The following is a 13,985-nucleotide window of genomic DNA, read 5'->3' as shown; positions in this document are numbered from 1 at the left end:
TAAAAATAACAGGGGCATCCATTTTTTCCCCTGTGGTGGGCTTAGCCCCCAGTCCCACCATCTTGCCCAGGTAATGGAGCCCTCCATCCCCATTCTCTTCCAGAAGCCAACTCACCCACATACCAAGAGGTGGAGACAGCTGCCTGTATCTGTTTCTGTCTCTCCTTATCTCTCTGACTCCACTCATTTACCACATCTCTGTTCCATCTCTCTCAAAGAGAAGGAGCGTGGCTCAGTGGCAAGAGCCCGAGCTTGGGAGTCAGAGGCCGTGGGTTCTAATCCCGCCTCCGCCACTTATCAGCTGTGTGACTTTGGGCAAGTCACTTCATCTGTAAAATGGGGATGAAGCCTATGAGCCCTACGTGGGACAACCTGATGATCTGGTATCTCTCCCAGTGCTTAGAACAGTGCTTGGCATATAGCAAGCACTTTTAACAAATACCATCATCATCATTATTATTATTATTATCTCCCTCTCTCTCTCTCTGTCTCTGGGCCTATCCGTGTCTTCTCTCTAGGTCATTCTCTCTGCCAGGCTTGGGCTAGTCTGGGGACCCTGCAGCTCTCTGAGTGCGTCAATGGGGTGGGCCTGGAATGGAAGGGGTCCTGACTGTCTCTGGGGACTCTTTAGCCTTTCTCTAGATGTGTTGCTGAGTGTGTCTGTCTTTACTAAGAGTTTTGCCACGCCAAAATGAAAAGGTGCCCTCAGTGGAAGAATGCATTTGCTTCTTTCAAGTTTAAATCCAGGACTCCTTTGCCCCATTCCCGATTCTCCACGCATGGCTTCTCACGTGTCTCTGCTGTGACTTCAGCGGGGAATGGATTTCTACCCGTTGGATTCATCTTTTAAAAGTTAGCGTTAAATCCATTTGATTAAAAATGATTTTGTTAACACTTTCCCTACCAAAATGGATTCCAATTATTTTACCAATTCATCCTGTCTGCCACTGTTGACTTTGATCCTTCAGTATATTTATATTCTAGACTGTAAGCTCCTTGAGATCAGGGGACATGCTTACCAATTCTGTTGTATCATACTTTCCCAAGTGCTTAGTTTAGTGGTCTGAACACAGTAAGTGCTCAGTAAATACCACTGATTGCTGTAATGAAAAGTCATTACCTTCACTGTCATCAGTTAAATTGATATGCACTTTGGAATGTCACATCTGGAATGTTTAGTCTTTTTAGAACACCAAAAATACTGACAGAGCGATGCTCTATACAGAATACAGTATTAGATTCTTGGAAACACGACAGGACTAAAAGACATAATTCCTATCCCTGTCCTTTTAAATGCATCACAAATATTTTTATCAGAGGGAAATTGAGTAACGTGCTGACTGTCCTTGCAGGAAACTTTACAGCTTACTATTTCGAATGGTTATACTACTTCCTCAGAGTCTTCTTCAATAAAGGTTCTTGTTTTGAAAAAAAACCCAAACAAAATGCATTCCATCCCACAGCTCTTTCAAAATCCCAACCAATTTTCCTAGCAATAATTCTCAACTGTTATCCAAACTAACCCACACCTACCTGCTGAATATGAGAATTTCCCATTTCCTAAGTCTATGAAGTCTGGAGCTTTCTTAGATAAATGGCATTTGTGGTTTGTTTCTTCTGACCTTTTGTATGAACGGCATCATTGTTTTGCTCTAGTATTTTATAGAGATTTTGCTTCAAAACCAAGATTTGGATATGGTTTAGTCTTAGATTGACAATGGCTTCCGATACGCTAAGTTTAATAAAATTGTCTTAACATTTCCACGTAGGCCAACTAGAGGGTCACTCTTCTGGTTTTATACTAGACAGCCCAGATTCCAGCTGATCCGTCCCCTACCTGGTATGGGTATGGTCTCAGATGCCTTTTTGTCCTTTGTTTTCAATCTAAACCCCCAGCCTTCCGCCGCTTCAGCTCCTGACACGGAAACCTGCAGTTTCGGTGCAATGCTCCGGGTCACGGAGACCCGGAGGGCAATGCGATGTCACGGGAGTAAGGGGTCACGTTTTAGGGTTGTAGATTTCTACAGAACGTCCATAGGATGCCATTAACACTGAAAGTGTGGCTTCCGTGTTATGTTCCTTCGTTCTCGGGGACCTGGAGGGGGAACGCAGTGTCTATGGAGTTAGGTCAGGGAGCACTCTTCTGGTTTGTAGACTTCTACAAAGCATCCCTGTGATGCCCATTACGTTACGCTGCGTAACCTAGGCACGTAATGTTAGGTACTTCTGTTATTTCTGGCTTGACAGTGGCTGACCACGTCGATGCCAAAAGGCAGCGGAATGCTGAGCACTGATTTATTCGTGTCATTTGCCAATGCCGGAAAAGAGTAATATTTCCAAAGAAACACTGGCTACGTGCTTCCTACGTCCATAAGTCTGTGATTGAAGAAGGAAAGGCATCACATGGCTCCCCCAAGCAACTTTTATCACAGTCCAGGACTGGAGAAGCAGCGAGGCCTAATGGAAATAGCAGAGCGTTGGGAATCAGGAGACCTGAGTTCTAATCCCAGGCCCTCCACCAACCTGCTGTGCGACTTTGGGCGCGACACTTAATTTAGCTGTGCCTCAATTTCCTCCTCTGTAAAAATGGGGGTTAAGAGATCAATCAATCAATCAACCAATGGTGTTTATAGACTGTAAACACTTGGGAGAGTACAATACAACAGAATCAGTGGACCTGTTCCCCGACCATACCCGATCTCCCCGCCCCTTGGACTGTGATCTTTCAGATGGGGCAGATCCGCTTATATCTTCCTCAGCTTTTAGTACAGTGCCTAGCACATAGTAAGTGCTCACCACATACTAGAGTTTGACAAACTGCAGAGTTTTAATGATTATTTTTACAACAGTGGGTTATCAGGCCTTCGGTTTTTCACGTTAAATGACATTTCTTAGATTCTAATGTTGCTCCATGTTAAAAATGAAAAGCAAAGGGAGAGTAGATTTGAAGAATGAAAGCTAGTTTTCTTCCTAATAAAAATAATAAAACTCAAATGTCACCCCCTAAATTTTTGCCCGCCTATTCCAACATCTGTACCCTAAGCTTCACCCATTCGACTGTAAGATCTTCAAGGGCCGGGGCCGTTGCCTTTGACTGAAACGGTGCAGTGAGTCCTGGCAGGCAGGTTGGGATTCGAGTGGCAGGGGAATAATAGTAATAGTATTTGTTAAGCGCTTACTGTGTGCAACACACTGTACTAAGCGCAGGGGTGGATACAAGCAAATCGGGTTGGACACAGTCCTTTGTCCTATGTGGGACTCACAGTCTCAAATCCCCATTTTACAGATGAGGGAACTGAGGACCAGAGAAGTGAAGAGAATATTATTTATTTATATTGAATTTCATTCATTCAATAGTATTTATTGAGCACTTACTATGTGCAGAGCACTGTACTAAGCGCTTGGGATGTACAATTGATGGCCTTACAGTCTAATCTTGGGAGACAGACGGACAAAAACAATAGCAGTAAATAGAATCAAGGGGATGTACATCTCATTAACAAAATGAAAAGGGTAATAAAATATATACAAATGAGCAGACCAGCACAGTGCTGAGGTGAGGGGAAGGTAGAGGGGGAGGAGCAGAGGGAAAGGGGGCAAAACGGGGCTCAGCTGAGGGGAGGTGAAGTGGGGGGCAGAGAGGGAGCAGAGGGAAAAGGGGAAGCTCAGTCTGGGAAGGCCTCTTGGAGGAGGTGAGCTCTCATGTCTGTCCCCCTCACCCCGACTGCGATCTGTTTGTGGGCAGGGATTGTCTCCCTTTATTGCTGTATTGTAACAATAATAAGGATGATATGTATGAAGCTCTTACTGTATGCCAAGCACTGTCCTAAGCACTGGGGTGGATACAGGTTATCAGGTTGTCCCACGTGGGGCTCACAGACTCAACCCCCATTTGACAGATGAGGTAACCGAGGCACAGAGAAGTTAAGTGATTTGCCTTAAGTCATACAGCTGACAAGCGGCAGAGCCAGGATTAGAATCCACGATCTCTGACTCCCAAGCTCATGCTCTTTCCACTAAACCACACCGCTTCCTCGTAGTAATAATCATAATACTAATAATGGCTTCTGTTAAGCACCTCCAATGGGGCAAGCACCGTTCTAAGCACTGGGGAGGATACAAGGTGATCAGGTTGTCCCAGGTGGGGCTCACAGTCTTAATCCCCGTTTACCAGATGAGGTAACTGAGGCCCAGAGAAGTGAGGTGACTTGCCCAAAGTCACACAGCTGACAGGTGGAGGAGCAGGATCAGAACTCATGGGACATTAGAACGTGGGACAACTCGATTACCCTGTATGATAATAATAACGATGTTGGTATTTGTTAAGCGCTTACTCTGTGCAGAGCACTGTTTTAAGCGCTGGGGGAGAGACAGGGTCATCAGGTGGTCCCACGTGGGGCTCACAGTCTTCATCCCCATTTTCCAGATGAGGCCACTGAGGCCCAGAGAAGCGAAGTGACTTGGGGAAGCAGCGCGGCTCCGTGGAAAGAGCCCGGGCTTGGGAGTCAGAGGTCATGGGTTCGACTCCCGACTCCAACCACTTGTCGGCTGGGCGACTGTGGGCGAGTCACTTCGCTTCTCCGGGCCTCAGTGGCCTCATCTGGAAAATGGGGATGAGGACTGTGACCCCCCCCCCCCCCCACGTGGGACGACCCCATTCCCCCGTCTCTCCCCCCAGCGCTCAGAACAGCGCTCGGCGCATAGTGAGCGCTTAACGAATAGCAACACTATCGTTAGCAGTAGTCCGGCGGTGCGCGCAGAGCGGGCGCCCGAGCAAGAGGACGGAGCGCCGAGTGCCAGTGGGTCGGGGAGGGGGTGCGGCCAGCAGGGGGCGCTGCCGGGGCGGCGGGGGGGACGGGAGGTGCGCGGAGGCCTCCCGGCCGGCAGGGGGCAGCGGCCCGGCCCGCATGCGCAGTAGGGCGGCTGTCAGGGAGGGAGGGGGGCGGGGCCCGGCTGCCCCCCTCCCCCCGCCCGCCCGGCGCTCAGGACCGGCCGCTCCCACAGCCGCCCACCCTCCGCCCGGCGCCTCTCCCTCCCTCCCTCTTCCCTCCCTCTTCCTCCCTTCCTTCCTTCCTCCGTCCGTCCGTCCGTCCGTTCTCCCGTCCGGAGGCGGTGGGGCCGCGCTGGGGGCCTGGACGGCGGCGGCGGCAGAGGTGAGAGCCCGCACGGCGGGGGAGGGACCGGGGGGGGGATCCGGGCGAGGGAGCCGGAGAGGGACCCGGGGAGGGATCGGGGAGGGACCCGGTGGGATGGGGAGGGATCCGGAGAGAGGTCGGGAGGGGGATCTGGAGAGGGATCTGTCGGCATCGGGAGGCACCCGGAGGGATCCGGAGGGATCCGAAGAGCCGCCTCCCCCACCCCCCGCCCCGAGGTCTCTCCCCACCCCCCCGGCCCCCCCCCCGGGCTCAGGAAGGGGCAGCCTGTGACCGCCTGAATTGTCCTCCCCCAAGCGCTTAGGACAGTGCTGGGCGCTCAGTATAGACGATCGAATGCCACTAGTCGTGACGACGTTATTTGTTGAGCGCCTACCGGGTGCCAAGCACCGTCCTCGAAGGAATCCCCCCGTCCCCGGCCTGTGTCCGCCTGAATTATACTCTCCCAAGCGCTTAGTACAGGGCTCGCCACACAGTAAGCGCTCAGTAAATGCGATCGAATACCACTGGTAATGACGATGTTATTTGTTGAGCGCTTATTGTGTGCCAAGCATCGTCCTTGAAGGAACTCCCCATCCCCGGCCTTTATTCGCCTGAATTGTACTTTCCAAGAGCTTAGTACGGTGCTCGGCACACAGTGAGCGCTCCGTAAATACTATCGAATAACACTGATAATGATGATGGCATTTGCTAAGCACTTACTACGTGCCTAGCACCATCCTTGAAGGAATCCTCCCCCGGCCCCCGATCCCCAGCCTGTGTCCGCCCGAATTGTACTTTCCGAGCACTTAGTACAGTGCTCCGCACACAGTAAGTGCTCAATAAATACAATCAAATACTACCGATAACGATGAGGGTATTTGTTAAGCGCTTACTAGGTGCCCAGCCCTGTTCTTGAATGAATCCCGGGTCTGTGTCCCCAGCTGCACCTCCTCCTCCTCTGGGAGAACTCTGTCCAACCCCATTATCTTCTCTCTACTCCACCGCTCAGCACAGCGCCCGGTACGTAGTAAGCGCTTCGGAAAGGTTGAAACCAAAGCGAGGGAGGGGCTGATAGGGCGAGAGGCCGAGCCTTGGCTTCCCGGCCTTCCCGCCGCCCTGCGGACACATCTCTCGGGTTCCTGAGGTCCCTCGGGCCCCGGGTGGACCCCCAGTCCCTCCTCCCGCGTGTAGATTTGTTTTTGGGTCTCGCCCGTCCGCACACAACGACCTCTGACTTCTCATCAATCAGTCGTACGCGTTGAGTGCTTCTTATGTGCGGAGCGATCAGTCGGATTTATTGAGCGCTCGCTGCAGAACGGTCCTTTTTTTCATGGTGTTTCTCAAGTGCTTACTGCGTGCCAGGCGCTGTACTAAGTGCCGGGGTGGATACGAGCGAATCGAGTTGGACACAATTCCTGCCCCGTGGAGGGGCCCACTGTGTCAATCCCCAGTTTAAGGTTGAGGGAACTGAGGCGCAGAGAAGTGAGGCTCATTCAGTCGCATTTATTGAGCGTTTACTCTGTGCAGAGCACTGCACTAAACGTTTGGAAAGTACAATTCAGCAGCAGAGACAATCCCTGACCAACCACAGGCTCACAGCAAGGTCATCCAGCGGACAAGTGGTGGAGTCAGGATTAGAACCCATGACCTTCTGACTTCCAGACCCAGGCTCTATCCGCTACATCATGCTGCTTCTTCTTCAGCACTTGCTGTGTGCAATTAGTCGTATTTATTGAGTGCTTACTGTGTGCAGAGCACTGTACTAAGCGCTCGGGAGAGTACAGTGCAACAATAAACAGACACATTTCTTGCCCACAGTGAGCTTACAGTCTAGAGGATTGTATAAAGTACTGTACTAAGCGCCTTACTAAGTGCTTGGGCAGGCACGGTATAACATGCTCCCTGCCTTCAAAGGGCTTGCAGTCCAGCGGGGAAGACAGCCAGTAAAATAAATCACGGATGCTACGTAAGTGCTGCGGGGCTGAGAGTGGGGTGAATAAAGGGTAATAATAACAATTATGTACTTGTTAAACGCTTACGGTGTGCCAAGCGATGTTCTAAATGCCGGGGTAGATGTCAGCAGGTTGGACCCAGTCCCTGTCTCACGTGGGGCTCACACACTTAATCCTCATTTTACAGATGAAGGAACTCAGGCACAGAGCAGCGAAGTGACCAAGGTCACACAGCAGACAAGCGGCAGAGCCGGGATCAGAACCCGGGGCCTTCTGACTCCCAGGCCCAATCGAAGAGGTAACGCAGAAGGGAGGGGGAGGGGAAATGAGGACTTAATCATGGAAATCAGGACTTAATCAGGACTGCCAGGCTGTTCACCCCATTCATTTCCCACCTGCCTTTTTGTGGCTCTTTTCCCGGGCTCGTAATAATAATATTGGTATTTGTTAAGCGCCTACTATGTGCAGAGCACTGTTCTAAGCGCTGGGGTAGGTACAGGGCAATCAGGTTGTCCCACGTGAGGCTCTCAGTTAATCCCCATTTTACAGGAGGTAACTGAGGCGCAGAGAAGTTAAGTGACTTGCCCACAGTCACACAGCTGACAGCTGCGGCACCGACCGAGTTCTCTCGTTGTCTGCCGTACTTTGACTTGGCTCTTCTTCTTCTTCCCGCGCTTCTCCCTTCCTTCCCACCAGGCTTCCCGAGCTGCACACCTCGGCCCGTCTTCTTCCTCCTCCCCCGCCTTTCCTGCTCTGGGGCTGATAATGCGGTCCCGACCCAGTGGGCTGGCCCCAGCGTAGACTGGCACGCGGAGTGGGGTGGACACGGTGGGGAAGGTGGCAAGAGCGTTAGTCTGGGTTGAAAGTCAGGTAAATAAAGTGGGGGAAAAAGGACCCATAGGAGAAGGATTAGAGTTTACGATTTTTGAATTACAGACATTGATCAGCATTTTGTATAACCCTTGGCAGGTTTCCTGGGGTAGAAAAGATCTCGAGGTACAAAAAAGGGATTTGTTAGCCCAGTCCTTCTTTGCGGGCAGGGAAAACGTCAACCAACTCTGTTATATATACACAGGACGCGCTTAAGCTCCGCCACTTGTCAGCTGTGTGACTTTGGGCACGTCGCCTCACTTCTCTGTGCCTCGGTGACCTCATCTGTAAAATGGGAATTAAGACCGTGAGCCCCACGTGGGACAACCTGATCACTTTATATCCTCTCCAGCGCTTAGAACAGTGCTTTGCACATAGTAAGCGCTTAACAAATGCCATCATTATTAATAAGCGCTCAATAAATACAGTTGATTGACAGTGCTGGGTATGCCTGTTCAAACATACTGCTGTCCTTTAACTGAAAGACACGGGAAAGTCTTCGGTCAGACTTCTTACCTGAAAGTTTCGCTCTTCCCGAAGTTGGTTTCTGCATCTCAGAACTCAAATGGTCTGAAGCTGAGAATTAATGGCGTTTAACAGGTGTGATTGCTCTAGCCTTGCATATGTGACTGCGTCGATGGCCTAGTGTGTCCAGAACAAATAGACTCAGTTCTTCCTTCCCTCTAGTCATAAGAAATTTTGGTGGTAGGTAAACTGAACTTCCCACATTTCTCAGTTTCATGACGCTCTCAGAGAGGTTGGGTGTGCTTGAGAGGAATGGCATTGGTTAAAAGAATGGGAGGGTCAGTGCTTCGTTTCATGAAGGATTGCTTTCTGCTACTTTAAAACCTCCCCAGCATTTCTGTTTCAGGTATTTCTTAGCTCTTTCCCTGAATCCTCTGACCACTTCCATGCTGAAACTACTTTTTTCGCTCCTTAAAAGCAGGCCTTGATGCAGTTGATAAGATCTGTGCAGCTTTATTGTTTATGCGATTAGTATGTTTGGTAAATTGATTTAGTTGAGGCATGATTGAAGGCAGAATTTGCATTTTGCTTAGTGCAATATCAGGGAGAGCCAAGGCATTTCTCAATAAATACTGTGTTGGTATTTGTATTTGTTAAGCGCTTACTATGTGCAGAGCACTGTTCTAAGCGCTGGGGGAGATACATGTTAATCAGGTCGTCCCGTGTGAGGCTCACAGTTAATCCCCATTTGACAGATGAGGTAACTGAGACACAGAGAAGTTAAGTGACTTGCCACAGTCACACAGCTGACAAGTGGCAGAGCCGGGATACGAACCCATGACGTCTGATTCCCAAGCCCGGGCTCTTTCCACTGAGCCACGCTGGTTGGCAATGGTTGTCTGGCTCCCTACCTTATCAGAAGTCAAATGTAATAATAATGGTGATATTTGTTAAGCCCTTATTATGTGCCAATCTCTGTACTAAGCGCTGGGGTAGATATAAGATCATCAGATCGGACACAGGTCTTATTCCCCGATTAGACTGTTCTCCCCCGATTAGACCGTAAGCCCGTCAAACGGCAGGGACCGTCTCTATCTCTTGCCGACTTGTTCATTCCAAGCGCTTAGTACAGTGCTCTGCACATAGTAAGCGCTCAATAAATACTATTGAATGAATGAATGAACCCCCCTTGGGGCTCACAGTCTAAGGGGGAGGGAGAACAGGTATTTGATCCCAATTTTACAGATGAAGAAACTGAGTCACAGCAAAGTCAAATCACTTGCCCAAGGTCACACACCTGGCAAGTGGTGGAGTCAGGAGTAGAACTCAGACCTCCTGACTCCCAGTCCCTTGCGTTTCCACTAGGCCACATTGCTTCTCCAAGAGACGTGGTTAATAATAATAATAATGTTGGTATTTGTTAAGCGCTTACTATGTGCAGAGCACCGTTCTAAGCGCTGGGGGAGATACAGGGTAATCAGGTTGTCCCACGTGAGGCTCGCAGTCTTCATCCCCATTTTACAGATGAGGTCACTGAGGCACAGAGAAGTGAAGTGACTTGCCCACAGTCACACAGCTGCCAAGTGGCGGAGCCGGGATTCGAACCCATGACCGCGGACTCCCAAACCCGGGCTCTTTCCACTGAGCCACGCTGTCTCCTGTTGTTGTGTGTGTGTCCCCTTATTCATGCTCCTGGGACTTCCCTAAAACTTTTGGAAATGGAGAACCAGTTTCCTTCCTGATCGAGAATGTCTCCACAGAAGTCTCAATTCAGATAAGAGATGAGACTCCCAGTGGTTTTCTGTATTTGGCAAGATTATTTTTAAAGACCATGAAGTCGTACGCAGTCCCCGTGGCCCACTTTGTCAGAGGCACCTACTGATGTTATTATTGAGAATTAGGAAGTTGATGACATTATAGCTTTCTGAAGCGATAGACCAAGAAAATTTTATGCCATCTGAGCCACCTCGGAAATCTGTATTGTAAAAATTGGGAAATATTATTTCAACAAACTCTTGAACTAAATAATTCCAGGAACAGAAAGTGGCATTTTAACTTGATTGGAGCAGAGAAAAACAGACTTTTCCAGTGACTCAATACCGAACAACTAGTCAAATGATTCCAGTGCTTTGCTGGGGCAAGTTCAATTTGGCTAAAAGCAGAATGGAGTTTTCCAGACTTTACTGTGTGATGTCTGTCTTCTTCCCCGCTAGACTGTAGGCTCCTTGTGGGTGGGAGTCATGTTTACGTGGGAGTCATGTTTACCAAGTGAGCAGCGTGATGTAGTGGATAGAGCACAGGTCTGGGAGTCAGAAGGTCATTGGTTCTAATCCTGACTCTGCCACTCGTCTTCTGTGTGACCTTGGGCAGGTCATTTCACTTCTCAGTGCCTCAGTTAGTTCATCTGTTAAATGGGGATCGAGACTGAGAGCCCCACGTGGGGCAGAGACTGTGTCCAACCCAGTTTGCTCGTATCCACCCCAACGTTAAGTACAAGACCCGGCACTAATAACAAATACCGTAATTATTGTTCTCCCTTAGTACCGACCCTTGCACACAGTAAATGCTCAGAAAAGACCATTGACTGACCGATGGTTCTCATGAAAATCAATCCCTTCTTGACCGTGTCTCTAAGGATATACACTCAGGTCTTCCATTTAGTGTTTTTTCACTATACGATTTGGATAGGATGCTGTCAAGGATTAGAAAACGTTCTACCGTCGGCATACGTTTATATGGTTAGAGTGTGATAGAAAAAGTGGGCTGTGTACTTGTGCGTAGAATCTGTCAAGAGGCAAATACTATAAAATGAGCTTTCTGTAATGTGGGTTTCATCAAGAATGTAACCTCCATTATAGGAGAATCGAATGTACCGCAGCTCTATAGAGAGTGTCTTTCGGGTTTGAAAACGTTGCTATTGATGGTAATCAGTCAATCGTATGAATCGAGAGCTTATTGTGTGCAGAGCACTGTACTAAGCACTTGGGAGAGTAAGCGTTTTATTCCTGTGCATGTAGGTGGTTGAGAGGATGGGGGCCCGATCCATTATTAAAGCAACCAAGAAAACAGTGGCAGATTTCTTCCAAATTCATCCAAGCTCTCCTGGCTCAGGGAGGCTGGCCAAGAGGGAGACAACTCCAAATGTCCTCTTGGGGTGTAAGATAGTTGCCGTTTCTTTGGGCTCGTCATTGATGTTTGGGGGAGAAGGATGCTGCCTCTATTCTTTCCTATAAGGAAAGAAGCAGTTTTTGAATTAAGAATGAGAAGCGGCAGGGGCAGTTGCCGTGAGGGTGGAGAGGCCAGGTTGGGTGGGGATTCCTGGAGATTTGGACCCCTGAGGGCATTGGGGTGGAGATTAAGCCCAGGCTAGATGTAACTGAGAAGGTGACTGTCCGAACAAGTCTATATAGGTCAGGTTGGCTTGAGAGAGATGGAATTGAATGTCTACCGTGGGCCAAGTAGAGGTACTGGTGATCCTCAGTTAACCTTTCCTCATAGGCAGAAGGAGGGAGGACGGAAGGTTGATGTGTCATCGCATTCCTCTTATCCACCAGCTGAGTGTTGGGGAGGAGAAGATAGAAGCCCCATTCCAGGAAAGGAGTGTGACTCTCTTTTGGCTCTTTGCTGTTATGTTTTCTCTTTCATATCTGATGGAGGACATTCCTGTCCCATTCTTATTGTTAGCTTTGGAGGAGGTAGAGGGATGGGCAGAGGAAACAGATTACTCATCTTAGCCTGGCCTGAGTAGTACCTGCTTGTGTAATATGTAACTCGTTCCCTGCTAACCCCAGGAAGAAGCTGGCGGTGTTTTCTTTGTGCAGGGTTCTCAAGCCCAGATAAAGCAATGGTGATATTATCCTGGTTGACTGCCTATTTACTGGGGAATATTTCAAGCACTTAATGTGAGTTGATGGATTCATTCATTCGATAGTATTTATTGAGCGCTTACTATGTGCGGAGCACTGTACTAAGCGCTTGGAATGTACAAGTCGGCAACAGATACAGTCCCTGCCCTTTGACGAGCTGACAGTCTAATCGGGGGGAGACGGACAGACGAGAACAATGGCAATAAATAGAGTCGAGGGGAAGAACATCTCATTAAAACAATAGCAAATAAATAGAATCAGGGTGATGTACATCTCATTAAACAAAATAAATAGGGTGATGAAGATATATACAGTTGAGCGGATGAGTACAGTGCTGAGGGGGTGGGACGGGAGACGGGGAGGAGCAGAGGGAAAGCGGGGAGAAGAGGGTTTAGCTGCGGAGAGGCGAAGGGGGAGGGGTAGAGGGAGCAGAGGGAAAAGGGGAACTCAGTCTGGGATCTAGTGTGAGATTTATTTGAGCAACTCCTGGGGACGTGGAACTGTAAGAGAGGCAGCATGGGTGAGTGGAAAGAACATGGGTCTGGGAGGCAAAGTTGCACCTCTGCCACTTGCCCGTTGTGTCCCTATCACCGTGGATGGCACGACCATCCTTCCCGTCTCTCAGGCCCGCAATCTCGGTGTCATCTTTGACTCGTCTCTCTCGTTCACCCCACACATCCGATCCGTTACCGAGACCTGGCGGTCTCACCTTTACGATATCGCCAAGATCCGCCCTATCCTCTCCACCCAAACGGCTACCTTACTGCTACGGGCTCTCGTTATATCCCGGCTAGACTACTGTGTCAGCCTTTTCTCTGATCTCCCTTCCTCCTCTCTCGCTCCGCTCCAGTGTATTCTTCACTCCGCTGCCAGGCTCATCTTCCTGCAGAAACGATCTGGGCCTGTCACTCCCCTTAAACACCTCCAGTGGTTACCTATCAACCTCCGCTCCAAACAAAAACTCCTCACTCTAGGCTTCAAGGCTCTCCATCACCTTGCCCCTTCCTACCTCTCCTCCCTTCTCTCTTTTGTTTTTACGAGATGTTCTTCCCCTTGACTCTATTTATTGCCATTGTTCTTGACTGCCTGTCTCCCCCCGATTAGACTGTAAGCCCGTCAAATGGCAGGGACTGTATCTGTTGCCGACTTGTTCATTCCAAGCGCTTAGTACAGTGCTCTGCACATAGTAAGCGCTCAATACATACTATTGAATGAATGAATGAATGACTTTGAGCGAGTCACTTATCTTCTCCTAGACCTGTTTTCTCTTCTGTGAAACAGGGATCACATAACTGTTCTTCCCCCTGCTTGGACTGTGAGCCCCATTAGGGACAGGGAATGTTTTCCATCCTATTATCGTGTGTCTATCCCAGTGTTTAGAGTAGTGCATGATATATAGTAAATGTGTAACAATTATTATTATTGTTATGCTCCTGGAAAAATTAAGCAGAAGCAAAAGTCACGCTCTATGTCTACAAAGAGCTTACAACCTAAGGAGAATGTCTGTCTGTTTCATTCCTCTGCGGCATGGCCTCAGAAGCCTAAAATTTCCTACTCAACTGGTCTTTTCCCCCACAACTCCTATCCCTCCACCCCCTTACCGAGCATCGTAACTAAGCACGTTAGTGCCTGGGACAAAAAGAAAACTGGAGCGAGCTTCCAGAGCTGGAAGTGGGGACAGGTGAAGCAGGAGGTTG

General features: G+C 49.2%; 1 protein-coding gene across 2 annotated transcripts in view; it reads left to right on the top strand.

Moving 5' to 3' along the window:
- The first annotated feature begins 5,038 nt into the window (after positions 1-5,038).
- The window catches only part of EXT2 (exostosin glycosyltransferase 2), a 137,678-nt gene continuing 128,731 nt past the window's right edge, over positions 5,039-13,985 (top strand). Inside the window, exon 1 of one of the 2 annotated variants that reach the window (XM_029060301.2) lies at positions 5,039-5,153. The gene's annotated coding sequence lies outside the window, so the exon portion shown is untranslated. Of the gene's footprint in view, positions 5,154-7,344; positions 7,386-13,985 lie in introns of those variants that run through there. The other variant, XM_029060300.1, reaches the window with a different exon arrangement.

This window comes from Ornithorhynchus anatinus, chromosome 3, assembly GCF_004115215.2.
Source record: "Ornithorhynchus anatinus isolate Pmale09 chromosome 3, mOrnAna1.pri.v4, whole genome shotgun sequence".
Lineage (NCBI taxonomy): Eukaryota > Metazoa > Chordata > Mammalia > Monotremata > Ornithorhynchidae > Ornithorhynchus > Ornithorhynchus anatinus.
Note: the sequence above shows the minus strand (reverse complement) of the source record. Positions and strands in the feature narration are given on the sequence as shown.